The sequence below is a fragment of the Gobio gobio genome, assembly GCF_949357685.1.
Source record: "Gobio gobio genome assembly, chromosome: 14".
Classification (NCBI taxonomy): domain Eukaryota; kingdom Metazoa; phylum Chordata; class Actinopteri; order Cypriniformes; family Gobionidae; genus Gobio; species Gobio gobio.
The window spans coordinates 50,410,124-50,436,261 of record NC_137107.1 but is presented as its reverse complement, the minus strand read 5'-3'; positions in this window follow the sequence as shown (position 1 = coordinate 50,436,261).

Below are 26,138 nucleotides of genomic sequence, written 5' to 3'. Positions count from 1 at the left end.
GTCTGTCTACAGGGTCTAATGCTGCCTTCACGTGCTATCGGAAATTTCCTAATTCCCACTTTAGAAGTCGTGATTACGAGCTTGTTGCATTCAAGTGCTTTGTTGTCGGAGTGAACAGGAATCATGGTGGACACCAGGTTATTCATGCCTATTTTTGGGAAAATCTTATTAAAACCAACATCATATGTAGTGTCCCATGCACTGACAACCATATAAACATTCCAGATAGTCCGCTTTCTGCTGATTCTGTAATTTCAGTCAAATGCAGGCTATTTTCGCTGTGTACCAAACATACAATACGCTTCATATGATTACTCTTACATGTAAATATGTAGGCTACTACATTAATGTCAAGATAAGACGACCTAGCTGTTTTGGAAAAAAAAACAATAAAACCACACCTGCCACAGCAGTAGTTCTCCCCGCCACCATGTTTAAAGCTTATGACACGCCCATCTCGGGAATTGGGGTATCAAAATTATTTCCGAACTTCCCAGTGGTAAACACGACATCAGAGGGTGTTCATGTGCAATTTTTACCTAGGAAACTCGTATTTACGATAATTCCGATAGCACGTGAAGGCAGCATTCGGCCTTTCCTCAAAGTGAGGAAGTGGAATCAACCTAACCACTGGGCGAGTGTAGAGTTTCTCCTTAACTCTGACACGAGCAGTGCAAACTTTCCCGTCAGGTCCAGCAAACGTCTCAGTCGTTGTACCCACAGGCCAGAGAGCACGAGGAAGTTGGGGATCAACAATGAGAACAACTTGACCCACAGTTAACTCTTTTCCATTCTTTCTCCACTTATGCCGATTCTGTAAACTTGGGAGGTAATCTCGGATGAAGGCAGTCCAGAAAGGATCCGCCAACACCTGACCATGTCTCCATCTGCGTCTTCCGAGCAGGTTGGTAGAGTCGAAAAGGACTTGAGGTAAGGAGGCATCACGACGGCCCATGAGGAGTAGGTTTGGAGTCACTGGGTCAACGTCTGCCACATCGGAAGATACATAGCCGAGAGGCTTGGCATTCAGAATACCCTCAACCTCTGCTAATAAAGTAGCAGTAAGCCTCCGCTACATAAATTGGTCCTTCGAGACGGATTGAGAGCAAGATTGAACCAATATGGACAAAGCAGAAAGTGAAAGTGAAAGTGGTTATGGTGAATTAAATCTTCGGAACACAAATTAATATATTTTTAATAAAATCGGAAAGAAAGGCCCCTCCTTGAACTGTCATATTATCGTGGTGGAGGGGTTTGAGTACCCGAATGATCCTAGGAACTATGCTGTCCGGGGCTATATGCCCCTGGTAGGCACTCCCAAGGCAGACAGGTCCTTGGTGACGGGCCAGACTAAGAGCAGTTCACAAACCAATTATGAATAAAATAAAAACAAGGGCCGAGATGTCGCCCAGAGTGGCAAAGCCGGGCCCCCACCATGGAGCCAGGGCCAGGGTTGGGGCTCGTTTGTGAGCGCCTGGGGGCGGGGCCTCCCCCCATGGGGTTGGGGCTCAGCCCGAATAAGCGACGTGGGGACGTTGACACCTGCAGGAGGGATCTTAAGGGGCCAGTGCACAGTGGATCGGGCGACAGTCGAATGCAAGGCCCCTGACGACCCGATCTCTGGACACGGAAACTAGCTTTAGGGACGTGGAATGTCACCTGGCGGGGAAGGAGCCTGAGCTTGTGAGGGAGGTCGAGAGGTACCGACAAGAGATAGTCAGGGGACTTCAACGCCCACGTGGGCAGTGACAGTGACACCTGGAGGGGCGTAATTGGGAAGAACGGCCCCCCTGATCTGAACCCGAGCGGTGTTCTGTTATTGGACTTCTGTGCTAGTCACGGCTTGTCCATAACAAACACCATGTTCAAGCACAAGGGGGACGTGGCACCAGGACAACCTAGACCGGAGGTCCATGTTCGACTTTGTGGTCGTCTCATCTGGCCTCCGGCCATATGTCTTGGACACTCGGGTGAAGAGAGGGGTGGAGCTGTCAACTGATCACCACCTGGTGGTGTGTTGGATCCGATAGCGGGGGAGGAAGCTGGACAGACTCGGCAGACCCAAACGTACTGTTAGGGTCTGTTGGGAACGTTTGGCAGAGCCCCCTGTCAGAGAAATCTTCAACTCCCATCTCCGGCGGAGCTTTGACCGGATCCCGAGGGAGGCTGGAGATATTGAGTCCGAGTGGAGCTGTGTTCTCGGAGCTGTGCCCATAAGGTCTCCGGTGCCTGTCGAGGCGGCAATCCCAGAACCCGGTGGTGGACACCGGAAGTAAGGAATGCGTCAATCTGAAGAAGGAGCCCTATCGGGCCTGGCGGGCTTGTGGGACTCCTGAGGCAGCTGACAGGTATTGGCAGGCCAAGCGGACTGCAGCCCGGGTAGTTGTGGAGGCAAAAAATCTGCCTGGGAGAAGTTCGGTGAGAAAAGACTATCGGTTGGCCTCAAAGAGATTCTGGCAGTGCCCTACCAACACTGTTCACAGTGGAGATGGGCAGCTGTTGACCTCAACTGGGGATATATCGTCGGACGGTGGAAGGAATAATTTGAGGATCTCCTCAATCCCACCGACACATCCATTCCACTTCCATTGAGGAAACAGTGGCTGAGGGCTCAGAGGTGGACTCGTCCATCACCCAAGCTGAAGTCATCGAGGTCGTTAAAAAGCTCCTTGGTGGCAAGGCACCGGGGGTGGATGAGATCTGCCATGAGTACCTCAAGTTTCTGGATATTGTTTGGCTGTTTTGGCTGACACGCCTCTGCAGCATCGCATGGCGGTTGGGGACAGTACCTCTGGATTGGCAGACCGGGGTGGTGGTCCCTCTTTTCAAGAAGGGGGACCAGAGAGTGTGTTCCAACTACGGGGGGATCACACTTCTCAGCCTCCCCGGAAAAGAGGAGAATTCGGCCGATAGTGGAACCTCGGATTCAGGAGGAACAGTGTGGTTTTCGTTCCGGTTGTGGAACACTGGACCAGCTCTATACCCTTTCCAGGGTGCAGGAGGGTTAATGGGAGTTTGCCCAACCAATCCACATGTGTTTTGTGGATTTGGAGAAGGCATTCAACTGGTTCTTTCCTCATGGCGTCCTGTGGAGGGTTGCCCTGGGAGTATGGGGTCCGGGGCCCCCTGCTTACGGCTGTTTGGTCCCTGTACGACCGGAGCTGGAGCTTGGTCCACATTGCCAACAGTAAGTCAGACTTGTTCCCGGTGCATGTTGGACTCTGGCAGGGCTGCCCTTTGTCATCGGTTCTGTTCATAATTTTTATGGACATAATTTCTATGTGCAGCCAAGGACCGGAGAGTGTTCGGTTTGGGGACCACGTGATTTAGTCGCTGCTTTTTGAGGATGATGTTGTCGTGTTGGCCTCCTCAGATCAGGACCTTCAGTGTGCACTGGGACGGTTTGCAACCGACTGTGAAGCGGCTGGAATGAGAATCAGCACCTCCGAGGTCCGAGGCCAAGTCCGAGGCCATGGTTCTCAGTTGGAAAAGGGTGGCTTGCCCACTTCAGGTTGGTGGAGGAAGTGGCTGGGGAGAGGGAAGTCTCTCTGCTTAGACTGTTGTCCCCGTGACCCGGCCCCGGATAAGCAAATTATGGATGGATGGATGGATGGATGGATGGAAAGAGAGCAACTACCACTTTGATGCTAAAGATCGTTAAATGAATCCATAGGAATCAAGCGGTTTATTCCAATTTTACTGAAGAGACTTGATCGCTTTATATGATGAAGGAAAGTCTTACGGGTTTGGAACGACATTAGGGTGAGTAAATGAAGACAGGAATTTGGAAAGACAGGAAGGGTTGCCAGGAGAAAGCCTCTTCTCTCTAAAAAAATATGGTAGGACGTCTTAGGTTTGCAAAGTTGCATCTTTACTGCATGACTTCTAGAACAATGTCCTTTGCACAGACAAGACCAAAGTGGAGATGTTTGGCCATAATGCACAGTGCCAAGTTTGGTGAAAACAAAAAGAGCATATCAGCACAAATACCTCATACCAAAAGTCAAGCAGCTGGTGGGGTGGTGATGATTTTGGGCTTGTTTTGTAGCCACAGGACCTGGGAACCTCACTGTCAATGAGTTGACCATGAACTCTTTATACCAAAGCATTCTAAAGCCAAATGTGAGACCATCTGTCCGACAGCTAAAGCTTGGCCAAAAAGGGGTCATGCAACCGGACAATGATCCGAAGATCACCAGCAAATCTAAAACAGAGCGGCTGAAAAAGAAAACAATGAAGGTGTTGCAATGGCCCAGTCGAAGTCCAGACCTCATCCTGACTGAAATGCTGTGGCAAGAGCTGTGCATAAACAAATGCCCCCGAAACCTCAATAAACTGAAGCAACATTGTAAAGAGGAGCGGGCCAAAATCCTGAACCTTTATAGAACATTAGGGACGTTCCTAAAACATCCTCTTTTGGTTATGAAAGTGCTGCAGTTCAAGGTTCCTTATCTGACTTTAGGGGAAAGTTATTATATAATTTATATATTATATATTATTATATATTATATTATATTATATATTATTATAACCATATTGGTTATTTTATGGTCACACAGCAACATTACAAAAAGGATATTTGGGACATTGCTGACGTGGAGTTGACGGGAGCTGGAGGCGAGACAAGACTTCAGTCATCTATTGCTTTAGGAGGAGACTGCTGATGACCTGTGTCACGAGAATTCAACGCTGAAGACTTGGGTGGGCGACAGATATACAGACTGGTGAGTTGTGGCCTAACTAGATCAAGCACTTTTACTCACATTACTCTACATTTATGGCTGGTAGAGGGCAGGGCAGTGTTCTGAATACGCCTGACAAAACAAAGCTGTTCGATGATACTGAGTACTGTAGTATAGGCTGGGGTAGAACAGTTGGTCTTCCCTTGATGACAGAGTCCAAATGTGTGGTTGCCCAATCGCTGCAGCCAGCAACTACAAGTATACTCTTCAGGAGTCAGAAGTGTCTGGTCAAATGAGTATCCTCATGAAACAAATTGGTATTGAGATTGGTCAATCAATTAGAGAAAGCATGATGAGGCCTGAATTTCCAAATGATCCATCCGCTAAGAAGGTGTCAGTGGTCATGTGACTGACCAGTCAAATACTACTGTCATTGATGCTTCAAACTGAACTTGATCCTGAAAGCTGAAGTGACAACACCACCACACTTAAGAGGAGATAGTTCAGACAAATACTCAATCATGGAATGGGAAGACATGATGAGGGTTTATTTGAACAAACTTGAGGTGACAGATTCTGAAATGGTTGATGACGGGCCAGAGATGTGATAAGAGTATGGCTACACATTGGTTCAACGTATCCTACTGTTAATTCTATCTTTTCTGTCTTGAAGCAGCACTTCGGAGACCAGAACAGTTTGGGTATCCCATTTGATTCTATTTTTTGAGACCATTTCCCAGAGAGGGCACTTGGGATTTTCAGATATGACTAAATGAAGGAGCATATGCAGCTGAGCAGAGTTTAAGTTGGGAAGGCAGAACTATAGGAAGGATGGGATTGGATGGGAAGGTTGGCAAGGATAACAGAAAATAATAATCAAAACAGGGGATAATGACTTCAGGGGCGAGCTAGGCCAAAATAACAAACAAAACTTAAATGAACTAACCCAAAAATCTTGGTAAATGACCTAGAAAGAGATCATCCGAAAAATAAATGAAAAAAACTTCCCTTTCTCCATGTCTACCCATAAACAGGAGAAAAAGAGGAAGTACAAACAAAAATGGCACCCTCCCCCTACAATCCCCAAATCAAAAAGAAATGAAGAAACTTAACAAACATAAGATCTGAAAGTTATCAAAGTCCCGAAGCCTAGAAGCCCAGAGCTGACTACACCTTTGATTCAAAGCATGATTATTGTATTTTACTCTTTAATAATTAAATACATTTAAGTAAGTAAATTAACCATTTAAAATAAATTTAATTGATTACAAAAACTACAGAGGCTTTGCTTTTTTAGTGTTTTAAGGCTTTGAGCGATAACATCCCACAGAGAAGTCTTCTGACCAAATTAGGCCAGACCCGACTTACTTTACCTAACCTGAGAATAGATAATAAGGTCAAAGGTGTAAAGATCAAATTACACACCATCAAAGTTAAACAAAGACAAAACAATTCAATATGCCATATATGGTAGGGGTTGATCTTTGAGTACTGTGATTGGATGGTCATCATGGATGATTCAGCTCAATCTTGTGTATAAATCTGAGGCTTCACTCGAGAGTGTTGTGGTTCTGCACTGTCTCTGAGTCTGCCTGATCACTCTCACATCACAGGGGTTGAGCCGCCCATTTATAACTGATCACTGATCGCTTTGAGGCTGCAGATAATCTGAAGATTCATCTCTCAATCAGGTCAGAGCTGTAGCAATGCATCACTTCTTTTCCATTGCGTTTTCACTGCTAGCCATTATTGGGCAGCATGTGAGCTCAGCCAGAGGATTCAGATCAGTGCTGCGTGTGCCGAATGGAGGGCCCTGGGTATTGGAGGTATAAGAGCATGTGTCCAAGTGGAGATTACGCCGTAGGGTTTAGTCTGAGGGTAAGTTGGGCATTGACTCTATTTTGCTAATATGGGGTGTTTTAGTGCTTCAAAGATTCAAAACTGTGGAGTTGCTGTTAGTTAATTTATTATCTCCAGGAAACTGCACCTGAAGTGTCTGTGTAAAACTAAAGAGCATGAAGAGAAATGTTACTATGGGTTGGGTTAGAGTTAACTCTCTTTCAAATGGAAGATTGCCTCAATGTTGTTGTTGTTTTAAGGCGGAACAACATTTTGATGGTGATGATACAGCGCTCAATGCGATTCGTCTTCACTGTGCCGATCGGTCCAAAGGAGTGTTATCCGCAAGTGACTACACCTCAATTGAGTCCGGCATGGGATAGTAATGGACTCATATTATAATTTTTTTTTGCATTATGTGTTTAAGTTAGAGAGTTTGATTTGATCGAGAAACCTCTTTGTGTCTTTTCTTCAGCTGGGGTGAGTGGACAGATGTCAAATGGTGTCCTTCTGGATATTTGTCAGCTTTCCAGCTGAGAGTCGAATCTCACCAAGGAAGTGGAGATGACACGGCCGCAAACAACATCAGGTGAGCATGTGGTGCTATCAGTCATCCTGGTTTTATTTTGCCATTTAAAGACTCAGGGTGCTTTCACACTAGCAGTTTTGGTGCGCACCCGGGTTCGATTGATGTCAGAGTTCGGTACGTTTGGATGATGTGAACACGGTCTTCCAAACTCGGGTGCGCACCCGCGAACCGTACCAGAGTCCGCTTAAAAAGGGTGGTCTGGGGTTCGGTTCATGTGAACTCCGGTATGGTTCGCTGCTGATGTGAACGCAATCGTACTAAATCGCGGAAGTGAACCGCTATTAATGACGTATGATTTGATAAAAATGTGTGTTTCACTCATTTTCCTGACGAGCGTGACTGACATACTGCAAGCAGAGAGCTGTAAATCTTATTTCTGCTCGTCTTCAGCATTCTTTAGAGCACTGCAGTACATTTGCGGCATATAGACGCAAGTGCCATTAGGTACTGAAGCTTTAGAAACAAAACCAACGGTTAAAAAACAAAAATATAAAAGTGAGGTGAGCAACGCTATGCATTTTGTCGCCTTCACGCTCGCTGTTGTTACTAAGCAACGGGGTAAACAGCTGCTGCTTTGATGATGCAAACGCACCCCGGTTCGGATCCAAATAATATAATATGAACCAGCGTCCAGCGGGGGCACGGGGAGGGGGAGCAATCGAACTCGGGTTCGGTCCAGGCAATCGAACCAAGTGTGAAAGCACCCTCAGTTTCCCCATCAGCTGTTCAGTTACAGTTTACTATCGCTAGGACATTAGGCTAGCACAATCGCCATATCATTGCTTTGGCACAAAATGCATTCAATGAAGACATCTTTCAATTTACATGATTTCTTCTCTCAGTTAGACACAAACACCACCAAAACTTTATGAACCTACAGGCCAATGTGCATGTGTACACACTCTTCTCAAAACTATTACAGTTAAGTTCAAAACCTAAAAAAAATACAAAAACGAATAAGACATAGAAGAATAAGAAATTAGATGAACACCTACACAGGTGTTAGACTTTCAATTCATTACCATCCATTCAAAAGAGGAAAACTTAGGAATAATTTTGTAATAGACTCTCAGAAAAAAAGGTACAGTGGACTTACAATTTTGTTCCTTGGGGAACAAAACGTATAACTGTACCTTTTAAAGGTACACAATTGGTCCTAATGGTACAATTACACCATTGTTTTTCTCTACTTAGAGCAGGGGTCGGCAAGTTCAGTCCTAGAGAGTCGCACTCCGGCAGAGTTTGGCTCCAACCCTGAAAGACGTCTATGGAAGCTCTTATTGAGAATTAACAGAGGCTTAGATGCTAAGGTTTTGAATATTGCAAAATATATGATTGTATAATGCTACCTGATGTTCGTGTTTTTAAGTCTGTGGTTTATGAGTGCTAAAGTGTGTTTGTTGGTCAAACCTTTGCTAGTGTTCTGGAAGAATAAGTTGATTTGAGACATGAATGAAGTGTTTTGGTAGTTTTAATGCATGTTGAATGTGAAATTAACTGTTGTGCCAAGCTGAAAGTGTGTTAGAAGAACTGTGAAGAGTTTTGAAAAAGTGACCCAAGTATTGAGAAATGTGTCCTAGTGATTGTAAAACACTGTAATATCAGACTCTCAGTCTCAGCTGCTGCTCGTGGATGTGATTGGGCTGCAGGCGCTCGTGTGACTGACATTCTATCCAACAGCACAATCAGATATTGCATCATAATATTGTCACATCTGAATTTATTCCAGGTTCAGATGCAGTGAAGGTATATATCTGGAGGGTGACTGCACAGACTGGGGTGAGTGGGGCAAATGGAGCTCAACGTGTGAGGGAAGAGGAATCTGCGGCATCACCTCGCGGATAGAAGAGCGACAGGAAAAAGGAGATGACACCGCTCTCAATGACGCTGAAATGTACTGCTGTGATTAAGGTGATGTGGATCTCAAACACTCGGACTGACACACACACTGCAGATCAACTAAATCTGTGTTTTCTTTCAGGTGTATGAGGACGACAAGAAGATCAAATTAATTGTAATAATTGATCATCATACTGTAACAAACCTAGCTGTTTTCACAGCAAGTAATCAGACATATGGAGAACAGAGGCTACATCACACCAAGACAGTATAGAAAAATGTAACTTTATAGATAAATTATAGATAAAATAGAAAGATCTTTTAAATAGCATTATTTAATAAACATCAGTCTCATACACTGCACTCTAGTGATTACTACACATCCCTCACTGCATTATCTACCTAAATGAACACTGTGATCACACCAAAATCAGTGACAGCAACAGTGGAGACGAAGAACGTGCCCCAGCTCAGCACATACAAAACTGTTATGTCTATACGTCTACAATGCACATTCATTCATCCACATACACCCACACACACAAAGAATCAAAAGATAAAACACTTCCCCGTCTCCAGAAAGGGGAAGAAGACCATCTTGCCAGGTCCACGTCCACAGAACAGCAACATCCTTTTCCGAACTCATGGCAGTAAGGTAGAGACACAGGACCCGCAGTTGACATGAAAGGGTTGTGCGTCCCCAGTCTTTCTCAGCGTGATCACACGTGCGCAGATGTCCAGGTGCAATCTGCACAGCAGAGACGAAAAGCCAGCGCTCCTATGTATCACTTCTCCACTATCTAACTAAGTCCACAGATACCTAGCTATCTATCTACCTTCATCGCCAGACAAGCCCTAATGGTCTCGAGCGACATACACTCTAAAAAATGTTGGGTTAAAAATAACCCAAGTTGGGTTGAAAATTGACTAATCCAGCGATTGGGTTGTTTTAACCCAGGGTTTGGGTTAAATGTTTGCTTAAAACAACCCAATCGCTGGGTTAGTCCATTTTCAACCCAACTTGGGTTATTTTTAAACCAGCATTTTTTAGAGTGTACAGTGTTCCCATTTCAGGGGCAACATTCCGGGACACACACACAAAACCCACAAAAATCATTACAATAATCTAATGCACATTCAGCCGGTCATTATCACAAAACAAAGCCTAACTGGACGATCAGGTCATTTACTGGACATCCCGCCTATTATTGGAGTAAAGACTCCTGAACATCTGCTGTCAGTCAAAACTGGTGCCAAATATCAGCATTAAAGTCTTTCTAAACAGTGCCTTGTTGTAGTTTCATTCATTTGCTTTACATCAGATTGTTACATTAGTGCATGTGGCAGATGGTTCAATCTAAAGTGACTTTTGATTACGGTTTTCTCAATTGCTAAGAAGCGTTTGCCAATTCTTAAAATACTTTTTCTAAACTGTTAGCACAGCAACACACAATTAGCCAAATAGATAATTTTCTGCCCAAAACCACATTTTCTTAAATAAATACAAACTCTACATTTCAAAATGCAAAAAACTTTCAAGATACACTAACTCTATTAAAACAATGCAAACCCATTTCAAAATCGAATAATTTGGTCAAAACTCTAGCACTTGTTTTCTATCCAACATGAACACATGGTCAATCATAGTGCAATGACTGTCAAAATACTAACAGTTGGTGGCATAACTTGTCATGTTTCAGCGTTATCTGTATAGAACATACAGAATTAAATCCATTTTTTTTTATTATTCATTCAGCTGTGTGGTGTGTGTGTGTGTGTGTGTGTGTGTGTGTGTGTGTGTGTGTGTGTGTGTGTGTGTGTGTGTGTGTGTGTGTGTGTGTGTGTGTGTGAATTGATGGAGTCATCAATACTTTATAGAATGTACAACTGAAAATAAAAACAGTAAGTGACGGATTTGCTGCAGTAAAAGCTTTATTAGCAATATGAAATTGCTGTCAGTGATCAACAAAACGAAACAAAGACAAACATACATGGCCTTTGATTTACTAAAGTGTGCAAAAATAAAACAAAAAGGGAAAAAAAGGCCCAGAAAAAGAAAAAGAAAAACAGTCCTGTTCTAATCTATACGATCTTCAGCATTTGGCCACATGTTCTCGTCTACATCACATTGTATGTTGTCTCTCGCTATACACCTTGGATAGAAACGCTTAGCATGCCTTATCCACCCCTGATAGTCTTCAATTGAGATGTCTCTGAAGCCAGCATCCATGGCATCCAGAAGGGACATTTGGTCATGTGGCCGATGATCATATACTTTCCACCTCAAAGCAGAATAAAATTGGAAAAAAAGAATAAAACCCCATTGAATCCTCAATGGGGTTGAGGAACGGAGAGTTCAGAGGAAGAAAAAGGGAAAGCACTCTCGGATGTCCTGCAAACTAGTTTGTGATTGCATGTGAATAGTGGAATGCTACATTTTCCCATATAATCATAAATGTCCTCATGTTTCCTCCCACCTGTTCTGCTTCTGGCACCAGTTGTTGGTGGAGGTCATCTAAAAACAAAAGCTCTGTGTTGTAGGGAGCAATCTGGCTTTTCTGCAGGACCAAACCAGCACTTGAGATTGCAGCACACATTGTGATGTTTGCTCCTCTCTGACCCACACATCAATGGTGGCCCTTTTCCCAATTACATTTCTTCCTCATCTACGTGTTTTTGCCAGGTTAAACCCTGCCTCGTCTACATAAATGAATTCATGCAGTGTCTGATTAGCATCCAACTCCATAATTATCTGAAAGAAAAATATATTTTTTTTACATAAATGCTTTCCACTATGTGGGTATGTTTACTTGTAGAGTAGCTATAGAGAATAGTGAAAAAAAAGTAGTGTGGAATAGACACTGTAGAATCAGACATGGTGTATAGACATCATACCTGGACGTATTGGTGCTGGAGTTCCTTGACCCGATCACGGTTTCTCTCAAAGGGAACCGTGTTCATCCAAATTCTGTGTTTGGTCAGAGTCCGAGCAATGGTAGCCAGGCCGATGCTTTCCACATTCTGAAATACCAGGTTGTCCTCTACAATTCTGGTCGGAATTTCTCAGTTTTATTGCATTGTCAGCAATGACCCATCCTACAATGGCATGTTCTTGGTCTTCACTGAGAAGCTTTCTTCTTCCCCCAGAGCGAGGAAGTCATTGTGTCCTTTCAAAGAACAAAAATACAACACATCTGTATTTGTAACTCCTGGTGGCCAGCAGTAACTGTAATACAGTAAATAGCAACTGCATTGATAGCCCTCATGAAATGCATGACTTACCTGTTGGTTTGTTGAAATATCCGGATAATGGAAGCAACAGTTGACCATCTGAGAATAGGCTGGACTCTTTCACCAGCCTCTCTCAATGATAGTCCATGGTCTATCACATGGTCTATGATGGTGGCTCTTATTTCATCCGTGACAACAGCTCTTATTCTCCTTTGAACAGCAGCATTCATTCTTACTCCTCTCCCCCTACCTCTCCTTCTACCTTGTCCTGGTCCAACTAGTTCTCCTCTCCCTGGTCCAACTAGTCCGCTCCCTCGACCATCTAGTCCTCTTCCTTGTCTAACTAGTCTTCTCCCTCGACCATCTAGTCCTCTTCCTCGTCTAACTAGTCTTCTCCCTCGACCTTCTAGTCCTCTTCCTCGTCTAACTAGTCTTCTCCCTCGACCATCTAGTCCTCTTCCTCGTCTAACTAGTCTTCTCCCTCGACCATCTAGTCCTCTTCCTCGTCTAACTAGCCTTCTCCCTCGACCATATAGTCCTCTTCCTCATCTAACTAGTCTTCTCCCTCGACCATCTAGTCCTCTTCCTCGTCTAACTAGTCTTCTCCCTCGACCATCTAGTCCTCTTCCTCGTCTAACTAGTCTTCTCCCTCGACCATCTAGTCCTCTTCCTCGTCTAAGTAGTCTTCTCCCTCGACCATCTAGTCCTCTTCCTCGTTTAACTAGTCTTCTCCCTCGACCATCTAGTCCTCTTCCTCGTTTAACTAGTCTTCTCCCTCGACCATCTAGTCCTCTTCCTCGTTTAACTAGTCTTCTCCCTCGACCATCTAGTCCTCTTCCTCGTTTAACTAGTCTTCTCCCTCGACCATCTAGTCCTCTTCCTCGTCTAACTAGTCTTCTCCCTCGACCATATAGTCCTCTTCCTCATCTAACTAGTCTTCTCCCTCGACCATCTAGTCCTCTTCCTCGTCTAACTAGTCTTCTCCCTCGACCATCTAGTCCTCTCCCTCGACCATATAGTCCTCTTCCTCGACCATCTAGTCCTCTTCCTCGTCTAACTAGTCTTCTCCCTCGACCATCTAGTCCTCTTCCTCGTCTAAATAGTCTTCTCCCTCGACCATCTAGTCCTCTTCCTCGTCTAAGTAGTCTTCTCCCTCGACCATCTTGTCCTCTTCCTCGTCTAAGTAGTCTTCTCCCTCGACCATCTAGTCCTCTTCCTCGTTTAACTAGTCTTCTCCCTCGACCATCTAGTCCTCTTCCTCGTCTAACTAGTCTTCTCCCTCGACCATCTAGTCCTCTTCCTCGTCTAAGTAGTCTTCTCCCTCGACCATCTAGTCCTCTTCCTCGTTTAACTAGTCTTCTCCCTCGACCATCTAGTCCTCTTCCTCGTTTAACTAGTCTTCTCCCTCGACCATCTAGTCCTCTTCCTCGTTTAACTAGTCTTCTCCCTCGACCATCTAGTCCTCTTCCTCGTCTAACTAGTCTTCTCCCTCGACCATATAGTCCTCTTCCTCATCTAACTAGTCTTCTCCCTCGACCATATAGTCCTCTTCCTCGTCTAACTAGTCTTCTCCCTCGACCATCTAGTCCTCTCCCTCGACCATATAGTCCTCTTCCTCGACCATCTAGTCCTCTTCCTCGTCTAACTAGTCTTCTCCCTCGACCATCTAGTCCTCTTCCTCGTCTAACTAGTCTTCTCCCTCGACCATCTAGTCCTCTTCCTCATCTAACTAGTCTTCTCCCTCGACCATCTAGTCCTCTTCCTCGTCTAAGTAGTCTTCTCCCTCGACCATCTAGTCCTCTTCCTCGTCTAAGTAGTCTTCTCCCTCGACCATCTAGTCCTCTTCCTCGTTTAACTAGTCTTCTCCCTCGACCATCTAGTCCTCTTCCTCGTTTAACTAGTCTTCTCCCTCGACCATCTAGTCCTCTTCCTCGTTTAACTAGTCTTCTCCCTCGACCATCTAGTCCTCTTCCTCGTTTAACTAGTCTTCTCCCTCGACCATCTAGTCCTCTTCCTCGTTTAACTAGTCTTCTCCCTCGACCATCTAGTCCTCTTCCTCGTCTAAGTAGTATTCTCCCTCGACTATCTAGTCCTCTTCCTCGTTTAACTAGTCTTCTCCCTCGACAATCTAGTCCTCTTCCTCGTCTAAGTAGTCTTCTCCCTCGACCATCTAGTCCTCTTCTAACTAGTCTTCTCCCTCGACCATATAGTCCTCTTCCTCGTCTAAGTAGTCTTCTCCCTCGACCATCTAGTCCTCTTCCTCGTTTAACTAGTCTTCTCCCTCGACCATCTAGTCCTCTTCCTCGTTTAACTAGTCTTCTCCCTCGACCATCTAGTCCTTTTCCTCGTCTAAGTAGTCTTCTCCCTCGACCATCTAGTCCTCTTCCTCGTCTAACTAGTCTTCTCCCTCGACCATCTAGTCCTCTTCCTCGTTTAACTAGTCTTCTCCCTCGACCATCTAGTCCTCTTCCTCGTCTAAGTAGTCTTCTCCCTCGACCATCTAGTCCTCTTCTAACTAGTCTTCTCCCTCGACCATATAGTCCTCTTCCTCGTCTAAGTAGTCTTCTCCCTCGACCATCTAGTCCTCTTCCTCGTTTAACTAGTCTTCTCCCTCGACAATCTAGTCCTCTTCCTCGTCTAAGTAGTCTTCTCCCTCGACCATCTAGTCCTCTTCCTCGTCTAACTAGTCTTCTCCCTCGACCATCTAGTCCTCTTCCTCGTCTAACTAGTCTTCTCCCTCGACCATCTAGTCCTCTTCCTCGTCTAACTAGTCTTCTCCCTCGACCATCTAGTCCTCTTCCTCGTCTAACTAGTCTTCTCCCTCGACCATCTAGTCCTCTTCCTCGTCTAACTAGTCTTCTCCCTCGACCATCTAGTCCTCTCCCTCGACCATCTAGTCCTCTTCCTCGTCTAACTAGTCTTCTCCCTCGTCCAGACATTGTTGCTCCTCTGTGTTGTTCTGTGTTTCTTTGAACAAAACCAATCCAAAGAGTGCCTTTTTATTGTGTATGTCTATGTAATGGAACGTCTTCAACACCTGGCTATGTCTCTGATTGAGATTGGAATCAGCTATTTCTTACTCTAATGATCAGTTAATTTAAAAATGCTTATCAGCTGTTTGAATATTTTTTTTAAATATTTGTCTCAATACTTTTGAGCTGATATTGTTGCAGAAGTAGAGACTTTTTTTTTCCTATATCCATGGTTTGGAACATTAGGTCTTAATTTTTGGCATGTTACGTTTAAGCATTTATAAAAAAAGACTATAAAGATCTATGATTTTGGTATTGGGTGTGCTTATATGTAAAGAAAATGTAGGCATTCTAGAAACGTGTTAATTGACTGCATTTTGTTTGAAAAAAACATGAATTGTGTTATGGTCACAACAGACAGATGTTGTGCTAATTGTGTTTAGAGTTTTGAAAATGTGACTACAGATTGGACAAAAGGATGGTAGCAATTGAAAAAAACTGTAATGTAAATATCATGCATTATCTGGGAATGACCAGTATCTGTACTCTACAGGAACACATAATTAAATTCAAGTGTAAATGTTTTTATTTGGCTAAAATGGCAGAATTCGAATTCTGAATTATTTGATGCAACACAAATTCAAACCTCTTTTTACAGATTTTCTCAATCGATTTGACACATTTCTCTAAACTCAGGTCACTGTTCCCAGAGCAGTTAACACACAGTAATCTGAACACTTTGTAATTGCCATAAACAGGTTGTAATAGCTGATCTCAATTATAAAAACTATAACTAGATTTTTAGAGTGTATGATTGCAGACCTTACAACCCAGTAAGTCTTCTTCAAGCGATGGAAGAGGCCTGTGGAGAAGTTGAGGCACAAGGATGGATCCAGCATTCACAGCTTTTTTTTTTCCCCATGATCCGTGACTCGTGAAAATATATGCTGTGATGATGATGAAATTCATTGACCAGATGTAAATGATAGTCCATTTATAGTATTAAGTTTATCCTTTATAGATTCAATTATTGCAGTGCATTTATTTATTTAATTTCTTATTTTATTTTTGGGGGGTAAAAACTCATTGTTAAACAACTAAACTCGTCATTAAACAACTTTGAAGAACACGATTAAAGACCCCGAAAACCACGTATTTTCATTCGTGTATTTGTGTATCTAGAGCTGAATTTGTTATCAAATCAACAGAGAACACACTTGTAGTTTTGATGTTAGCATTTCTTTTTTGATAAATGCATTGATAGAATAAACTGCAGTGCTTCATTATGCAGTGAATACAATGTGTTTAGTTTACTGTGGTAATTGTTTTGAGAGCAACTACATTCATTTGGAGATATGTCAAATCGACTGAGAAAAACTGTAATACTTTAAAATTTGGTTAAGTTGCATTCATGGTTGAGTAGGACATCCATATCTAGAAATGAACATCATAACATTACAGTGATTTACAATCACTTTGGCACTAATTTCAGAACATTGACAAAATTCTTCAAAACTCTAGACACAAAACTCACAACCAGTGATCAAAATGCTATTTTTTTTCAATTGCTTGGATACAATACACATAAAACTATTATAATTTGTTTATTTAACAAAAATCACCTGGTATTTTCACCAAATATCCTGTGTTGGAATTGACTTGGTAATAAAGTAATGTGATAAAATGTCAACCCTGTTGTCTGTGTTCATTTTGCTTAATATATTTATGTTTTTAGTAATGTTTGTCTTTTGGGACAGTGAGATATAAACAATTGTTACTACAATTTAAAATATTGAATTGGACCAACCTCACAGTTTCACTGTAAAACATTTCTCCAATTTAAAATTGTCTAGTGACTAGTCACATCTAATTTTTTTAGTTGGCCAAATTTAATTTCTGTGAATTAAATTCAATTTGGCCAACTGAAAAATTTAGATGTGACCAATCACTAGAAAATTTATATTGGAGAGGCCTGGCATTTTTTACAGTGTTGGTAAATTACATTTTTCCATTGGCTCAACATATTATTTCTAATTGAGACCATGTTAACAGACTGTTGCCACAATGGATAAAATTAAATTCACAGAAATTCAATTTGGCCAATTGAAAAATTTAGATGTGATCGCTCACTAGAACATTTTTAATTGGAGAGGCCTTACATTTTTTAAAGTGTGGGTTAAAACAACCCAATTGCTGAGTTAGTCCATTTTCAACCCAACCTGGGTTATTTTTAACCCAGCATTTTTTAGAGTGAAAATGACACACAACTTAACATCAAAGTACTACTATTTCAAAAGGCAATTCACACATTACATTTCAGATGAGTGTCTTTTCATTTCATTACATTAATCCAACTATCAATTGATACAACTGCTCAAAGCGATCCGTAACTGTTCCATTACTCTTAATGCATAGTTGTATGCAGTGGTTAAATTGGCTTTTGTAAGGAGGGGGAGCCCTTGCTTTCGGCGAATGGTCATTCAAAATCGCACCGGAAAAAGACTTAATGTGTTTTTACACCAAAGGGGCTCTTTTTCCAGTATTAATGTGTAAGGTAAGGTTGAGTAGTTATTAAAACAAAGATAAATACTTTAGAAATCACTTAGGGCCATAGGCAGGGTTTTAAAATCAGTGAGGTTCCAAATTTGAGTTAGTTAGGGGGGTTCTATAAAAAAAAACTATCTACATATGTGCTTTTTTAAGAAGTTTGAAGGCCAAAACATAGTTTTTTTATTCGCTTTGGTACTATTTTCACAAGCAAGGTGTACATTTTCAAAACTCATGGTGCTAATATCACAACAGATCATCAAATGTGCACTTTTTTCAAACATTTCAGCATATTTTCACATAGTTTGTACAATACACAAAACCACAAAGTATCCTTTTCACTACACAAAATAAGTATTTCATCTTTATAAAGGTTTCATTCACAGAAACTTCAAACTTTTGATTTGCATCTCTTCTCATTCAGTTTAATACATTTGTCTGTCATTTAATCCACTAATCTTAATGGTTAATCAATCAATCATTTGGTACACTGTAACGGTGGCGGCCCGATAAATTCAAACAATCAAAATAATTGTTAATTTCTGTCCATTAATTCGGGCGCCAGACAGACAATCCTGTCATATTTTAAACAAAAACCCAGATAGCATGAAATGCCACTCGTTACATAAATCAAACTCAAAGTCAAACTTCAATATAAAAATCACAAAGAACATAGGATGTGGTTTAGAAAAGAAGGTTGTATTTCACAGAAGACGGGAAAATTAACAAACAAAAAACAATATAACCACAATGCACTCTCAATTCTGGTTGATAAACACAAACGTAATACCAAATTTAATTCAAATAATTTTCATTTCAAAAGTACCAGATTCAGGATATTCCCATAAACAAGATAAGAAAACAGTCAAAAATTTGGGGCAAAGAAAAGAAAATGGCAAAACAAACTGAAGTCAAAGAAGAAAAAAAAACAAATTAAATACGATGAAAACAAAAATGGAGTTACACTACTCACGTCTTAGTATGAGTATCGTGTTAATAGGGAGTGTGGAAAGTGCTGAGGTGAATCGTGTGAGTGTGTGTGTGTGTGTGTGTGTGTGTGTGTGTGTGTGTGTGTGTGTGTGTGTGTGTGTGTGTGTGTGTGTGTGTGGGGAAAACCAGCCGGTGTGTATGCAGGGATGCCACAACTTTCCGCAATGTTGAGTCTCTTTGTTTGGGAAACAGCACGGATGATTCCGACGATCGTTACACCAGATTGTTGCAAACGTTTGGCGCTGGAGACCTCTTCACTCTGGGAGTGTGAGTGTTGGAACTACACTCCCGCGTCCACTCCAGCAACGGCCCAGCGTTCAGAGGGATAACGTCACCGCCACCCAGGTAAGTGGAAATACGTTCACCTTCACCTTTCCTTTACGATTTCGGGACGTTAACACCACAGCAACAGTTCTTCCATTCAACGCGGAGTTATTGGCTTCTCTGCGCACATGGATTGAGGCTTTTCGGTTCTCACTTCTCCCGCACTCGCACAAACTCAAACACCTCTCTCCACAAAAACTCCTTTTTTTCTCCCCTCATTTTCCATTTAAAGTCCTCCTTTTATCTGATTACCTCATTTCCTTTTCCAATTTGGCAACGGAAGTGGGCGGAGATTACATTTGTTTTTGTTTTTTGTATTTCAGCTTTGTTACACTCTCCCTCCCTGGAAATAAAACAACCCCCAGGTTGTTAAAAAGGCAGTATTTTTGTCAGAACCCAAGAAACTCTTCTTCGTCAGTGGATTCGTGGAAGATTTCCATAAGTTTCGACTTTTCCATATGGTTTAATTCCTCAGCGGTGGGAAAGCATGGCTTCAGGTTGCATACGTGAACAGTACGCACATCTTCACCAGTGTTTTCTAATGCCACTCGATAATTCAGCGGTCCCAACTGTTTGATTATTCGGTAGGGACCTTTCCATTTATTGGCAAGTTTAGCACTAAAATGGTGAAGTGCACTTGACTGTGGAAAATTTCTCAGCCATACACGGTCTCTGTCTTTATAGGTGACCTCTCTTCGGGTTTTGTTGTAGCTACGGAGCTGTCTTTCTGATGCTTTCTTGGCGCATTCTTTGGCTCTAGCTTGCAACGTGCAAAGATGTTCGGTGACCTCGTAGGATGGAGCAGATGGAGAGAGATTTTGTCCATGCAGCAGCTTGTCCATTGGTCCCTGCAGTTTTCTCCCTAGATGAAGCTCGGCCGGAGACATACCAATGGTTTCTTGAACCGCTGAATTGATGGCGAACCTTAGTTCAGGTAAGTGTTGGTCCCACTTTTTATGATTGTCATTAACATAGGCAGAAATCATCTGTTTTAATGTTCTGTTCACTCGTTCTGTTAAGTTTGTCTGGGGATGGTATGCTGTAGTCATTTTCTGTGTAACTTTCCATTTAGCACAGACGTCTTGAAAGACAGCTGACATGAACTGTGTGCCTCGGTCAGACAGGATGAAATCCGGTACCCCCCACCGTGTGAGGATGTTTTCTCTGAGATGTGAAGCAACAGTTTGAGCATTAGCCTTTCGCAAGGGAAATAGTTCCACCCATCGGGAATAGTAATCCACAAACACTAGTAGATACTCATATCTTTGGGGACTGCGCGGCAGAGGACCCATGATATCTACTCCCAACATCTCGTTTGGACGACTGGTGGAGGTCTGTTGAATTTTCCCAGCTGGTTTGCGGTTTTCATTTTTAAGTGTTTGACATTTTACACAGCACTTAACATGTTGTTTGATGTCGGTCCACATCCCGGGCCAAAAAACAACATCTTGCAGACGCTTGTAGGTTTTATAGATACCTGCATGGCCACTTAAAGGATGGGAGTGGTAGTGTTGAAGGATTGTTGGTTTGAGACTGCTAGGCAGGTACACTCTGTAGTGAACTTGACCATCCGACAGGTGGGTCTTATGATATAGTCGGTCGTCATCCCCAACCTCATATTTGTCTTTCAATACACAGTTGTTATTCTCCGCCAATGCTTTAAACACCTTGATAATTTCAGGATCTTTATGTTGTTCCTCCCAAATGGGCACCGTGGAGACTGGAAACTCAACAACCTCTTTCTCGCTAGAGTACAAGCTGCAACCCGGTAAGCTGGAAATCCTGGACAAAGCATCAGGGGCTACATTTAGGTTGCCTTTACGGTACTCAATGATAAAATCAAACCTTTGTAATCGTAGGGCCCACCGGATGAGACGGCTGGTGGTTTTCGGGGAACTCATGACCCACTGAAGTGCAGTATGGTCTGTGACTACCGTGAACATCTTGTGCTCCAGGTAATGCTGCCATTTTTCCAGTGCCCATACGACTGCTAGGCATTCTTTCTCAGTAGCAGAGTAGTTTGATTCAGCTTTGTTAAGGGTGCGGCTTGCGTACGCGATGACTTCCTCCAGTCCCTGGTTTTTCCGTTGTGTTAGTACAGCGCCGAGTCCCGTATCACTGGCATCTGTATACACCATGAAAGGAAGCTGGAGATTCGGATGGCCTAGAATAGGAGGTGAGGTGAGATGTGACTTCAATTTCTCAAAAGCTTCCTGGCATTGGGGTGACCAGTGAAAAGAATGTCCTTTCTTTTTTAAGGAATTGATGGGTTCAGCGATCGTGGAGAAATCAGGGACAAAACGGTGATACCATCCCGCTAATCCAAGAAAACGCTGGACCTCTTTGAGGTTTCGGGGCACAGGGTAAGATCTAATAGCCTCAACTTTGGATGAGTCTGCCTTGATACCGTTGATACTAACAACATGCCCCAAGAATGCAAGCTCTTTAAGGCAAAACTTGCTTTTCTTCAGGTTTATGGTCAATTCTGCTTCCTGCAATCTGTGGAGAACAGTCTGGAGGTCTTGGAAGTGCTGAGCTACCGAGGGTGAATATATGATAATATCATCAATGTAGACAAAGCAAATGGTTCCTCGTAGGTCTCCCAATACGGTCTCCATTAGACGTTGGAATGTAGCAGGTGCATTTTTTAACCCAAAGGGCATGACATTAAAGTGAAAAAGTCCTGATGGAGAGATGAATGCCGTCTTCAGTTTACTTTGAGGGTCCATGCCCACCTGCCAGTAGCCGCTGTTGAGATCAATTGTTGAAAAGATGGCCGCTCAAGAGAGAGATTCAAGGATCTCTGTGATGTTTGGAAGTGGGTAAGCATCATTCTCTGTGATGGCATTGAGCTTACGATAGTCAACACAAAATCGAAGGCTGCCATCTTTCTTTGGAACAAGGACGACAGGGGAGGCCCAGCCAGAATATGAAGGTTCCACAATTCCTGCATTCAACATCTCAACGAGTTGCTCTTCTACCACTGCTCGTTTGCCAGGGGACATGCGGTAAGGCCTCTGTTTAATGGGCACTTGATGCTGTGTGTAAATAGTGTGTCGGAGGACATCAGTACGACCTGGTTGAAGAGAACACACTTGAGGGTTGAACTCCAGGGTTTTTCTCAGTGTAGTTTTCTCAGCAGGGGATATGTGGGCTTCACTCACAGCACTATCAATCAAGGTTTGTACATCTGTAATGACAAGTGAAGATGACCGGCATTCAGGTTGTGGTGGAGGAATAGAACTCAATAGTGAGAGGCTTTGATTAAAAATCTTTGCATGTTGACCAGCCTTTTTGCATTGAGTACTTATATTAGGTACACTTGCATTGCCTGGCTGAAATGGATGATCTTCTTGTGGCGAGTTCTTAAAGGAATATTTTTTGTCGATTACATTGATTTGCAGGCCACTGAAAAAGATGAAATCCAGTCCCAAGACTACAGCATAGGCCAGGGCTTTAGGGGAAAGGACAGCAACAGGTAAAGTGAAAGTTTTGTTGTGCATATGTATTTGTAGCTGCAGCCACCCCAAAGGAACCTCTGCTTCTCCATTAGCCAAATACAACGGACCAAGAGACCAAGGTTGGAGGCTCTCTTGCGGAGAGAGCTTTTCCCACAAACTTTCATGGATCATGGTGTAGCTGGCCCCGGTGTCCACGATGGCCTTTCCAGACCAACCTCCGATGTGGATTGGAACAACCAGCTGTTGAGGAATGACCACAGGAGTAACAGGCTTTGGTGAAGTGGGTGGTTTCTTGGACGTGGGTAGGATCTTACTTGTTATTGCTGTCACCGAATTATTTGTTGCTTGACTTCCGGACTTCCGGGAATGAAATGACCGTTGACTAGTGAAAGGATGTTGCTGTGGTTTTGCAGGTTGAATTGATGATGGGTTTGCATAAAGAGGACAACATCCAGGTGAGTGCTGTCCCTTACATCTCCAACATTGCACTTGGGGTTGCACATTGGTTGCGCTGCTGACGGTTTTTTGAGTTACCTCCTGGGACAATTTTCTGCTAACACTCTTTTCATATTGCAGTTGTTGCTCATGGTCTTTCTCAATCTGATGCCCCAGTTTTACCAGTTCTCCAACGTTGCTTACACGACCACGTAGCTGGCTGGCAAGGTAAGGTTTTATTTGTTTGAGAATCATTTTAACTATTTCATTTTCAGTTAGGGAAGGTTTCCATCGTCTGCAAAGGGCACGATAGGTAAAAGCGAAATCTCTGATTGATTCTCTCTCTCCTTGATGTCTTGTGCGGACCCTTTCAGCCAGCTCATCTTCGTAGTCTTCGGAGAGGAAAGCAGAGAGGAAAGCAGACTCAAACTCATTAAATGTGGTTATTGAAAATCGGGCCACCTCCCACCAGTCACGTGCAGTCCCATGGAGTACACTGCGGAAGGTCGCCAGGAGGTCCACCTCGGCAAGTGGGTGCAATGCTAAAAAGTCCTGACACCGGGTTAGATATAGCAAAGGATCAACGTCATCAGACGGTCTTCCAAATGTGGGAAAGGTCAGTTTCAAATGGTCACTTTTCCCAGCCGACATAAGAGGACCCACTGGAACACTTGCTACTGTTGATGAGGATGTGGTAAGTGGGACAATAGGGGGTGGTGGGGTTATCCCTTTATCTTGCTGATCCGCCATTTCCTTTTCTGGCTGTTTGGCTTTCGTCATGTTTGTTTGAAGCTCATTTACTTGTGTGGTTAGCTTGTCAATTTGTGTGATGCAGTGACTACATTCACCGGAGAGCTGCTCATGATCCTTTTGAAGGTTCTTTTGTGTAGCAGTGATATCTCTCTGAAGTTCAACCTGAAGTTGATCCACCATGAAACGGACTTCAGAAATCAAGGTCGACTCCAAGGTTTGTAGCTCCTGTGTGATCATCATTTTCATGGCTTTAACTAGCTGATCGGAATCTGTTGGATCTGCTTTGGTTGAAGTTAACGTGGTGAGAATTTGCTGTTGGTTAGCCTCCATTTTGGCCATTTCAGCCGTCAAGTCTCCAAGTTGTTTATCACGGTGGGAAGTGGTTGTTTTTTGCTCTTGTGTGAGTTCATTCACAGCTTTTTCCTGTCGTTTAATGAAGTCAAATAGGTTGTCCCAATTACCTTGTACTTGCGTAGTAAAATGTTGAATTTCCCTTCCAGGAGTTGGGAGGTAACCAGGCAGATCATGTGTTCCTGAAGATGGAGGTGAAACTTCAGGTGAGGTGCATAATTGCATGGAATCCGATCCTCCTTTCCAGTTCGGAACTTGAACTGATGGACTGCCATCTGGATTGGGGGTGACAAAACGCACATGGGTTCCTGATGGGACACTACTAAACTGAGTGGGTGTGGAATAAAAAGTGGGAACAAGTGGTTGTGGGAAAAATCTAGGTTGCGGCTGCATTTGTTGATCCGGATGCCAGACAGGGGTTGATATGTCTGGAGGTGGATCAATTTCCACCCAAGTGGTTGGAGAGGGGACAGAGGTATTGGCCATGGTTAATGCGTGTATGGAAATAACAATGGTGACTTGTGAAAAATAAAAAATATGTAATGCAATTACTATTTGGCCTGTCTCAATTTCTTCAATTTCTGGGGCCCCAAAATAACAAACTACACAGTGGTTACATTTTTCACAATCCAGAAAAGGAAATACTATTCATCAGGTGTCTTTCTTTCGGGGCAAAGGGGCACCAAAATAACAAACTACGAAGTTTACAATTTCTCAAGTATTTACACAAGGAATTTTTTTTTTTTTTTTCACAATTTGACCCACTGTTTGTGGTGTGAAATACTTGGCACAGAGTTCAATCAGCATCAAAGGAACCAGTTCAGTTCAATGTTCAGATAATTCACACAAAAAGAGTTCAAAGTCCAAAGTGATATAAATCACAGCAAAATATTCAAACCATCACATATTCAAACAACCACAAGAAAAATCAAGTCAAAGTGATAGTATAATAATCAGTTCAGGTCCCTGTTCGGGCGCCACTTCTGTAACGGTGGCGGCCCGATAAATTCAAACAATCAAAATAATTGTTAATTTCTGTCCATTAATTCGGGCGCCAGACAGACAATCCTGTCATATTTTAAACAAAAACCCAGATAGCATGAAATGCCACTCGTTACATAAATCAAACTCAAAGTCAAACTTCAATATAAAAATCACAAAGAACATAGGATGTGGTTTAGAAAAGAAGGTTGTATTTCACAGAAGACGGGAAAATTAACAAACAAAAAACAATATAACCACAATGCACTCTCAATTCTGGTTGATAAACACAAACGTAATACCAAATTTAATTCAAATAATTTTCATTTCAAAAGTACCAGATTCAGGATATTCCCATAAACAAGATAAGAAAACAGTCAAAAATTTGGGGCAAAGAAAAGAAAATGGCAAAACAAACTGAAGTCAAAGAAGAAAAACAAACAAATTAAATACGATGAAAACAAAAATGGAGTTACACTACTCACGTCTTAGTTTGAGTATCGTGTTAATAGGGAGTGTGGAAAGTGCTGAGGTGAATCGTGTGAGTGTGTGTGTGTGTGTGTGTGTGTGTGTGTGTGTGTGTGTGTGTGTGTGTGTGTGTGTGTGTGTGTGGGGAAAACCAGCCGGTGTGTATGCAGGGATGCCACAACTTTCCGCAATGTTGAGTCTCTTTGTTTGGGAAACAGCACGGATGATTCCGACGATCGTTACACCAGATTGTTGCAAACGTTTGGCGCTGGAGACCTCTTCACTCTGGGAGTGTGAGTGTTGGAACTACACTCCCGCGTCCACTCCAGCAACGGCCCAGCGTTCAGAGGGATAACGTCACCGCCACCCAGGTAAGTGGAAATACGTTCACCTTCACCTTTCCTTTACGATTTCGGGACGTTAACACCACAGCAACAGTTCTTCCATTCAACGCGGAGTTATTGGCTTCTCTGCGCACATGGATTGAGGCTTTTCGGTTCTCACTTCTCCCGCACTCGCACAAACTCAAACACCTCTCTCCACAAAAACTCCTTTTTTTCTCCCCTCATTTTCCATTTAAAGTCCTCCTTTTATCTGATTACCTCATTTCCTTTTCCAATTTGGCAACGGAAGTGGGCGGAGATTACATTTGTTTTTGTTTTTTGTATTTCAGCTT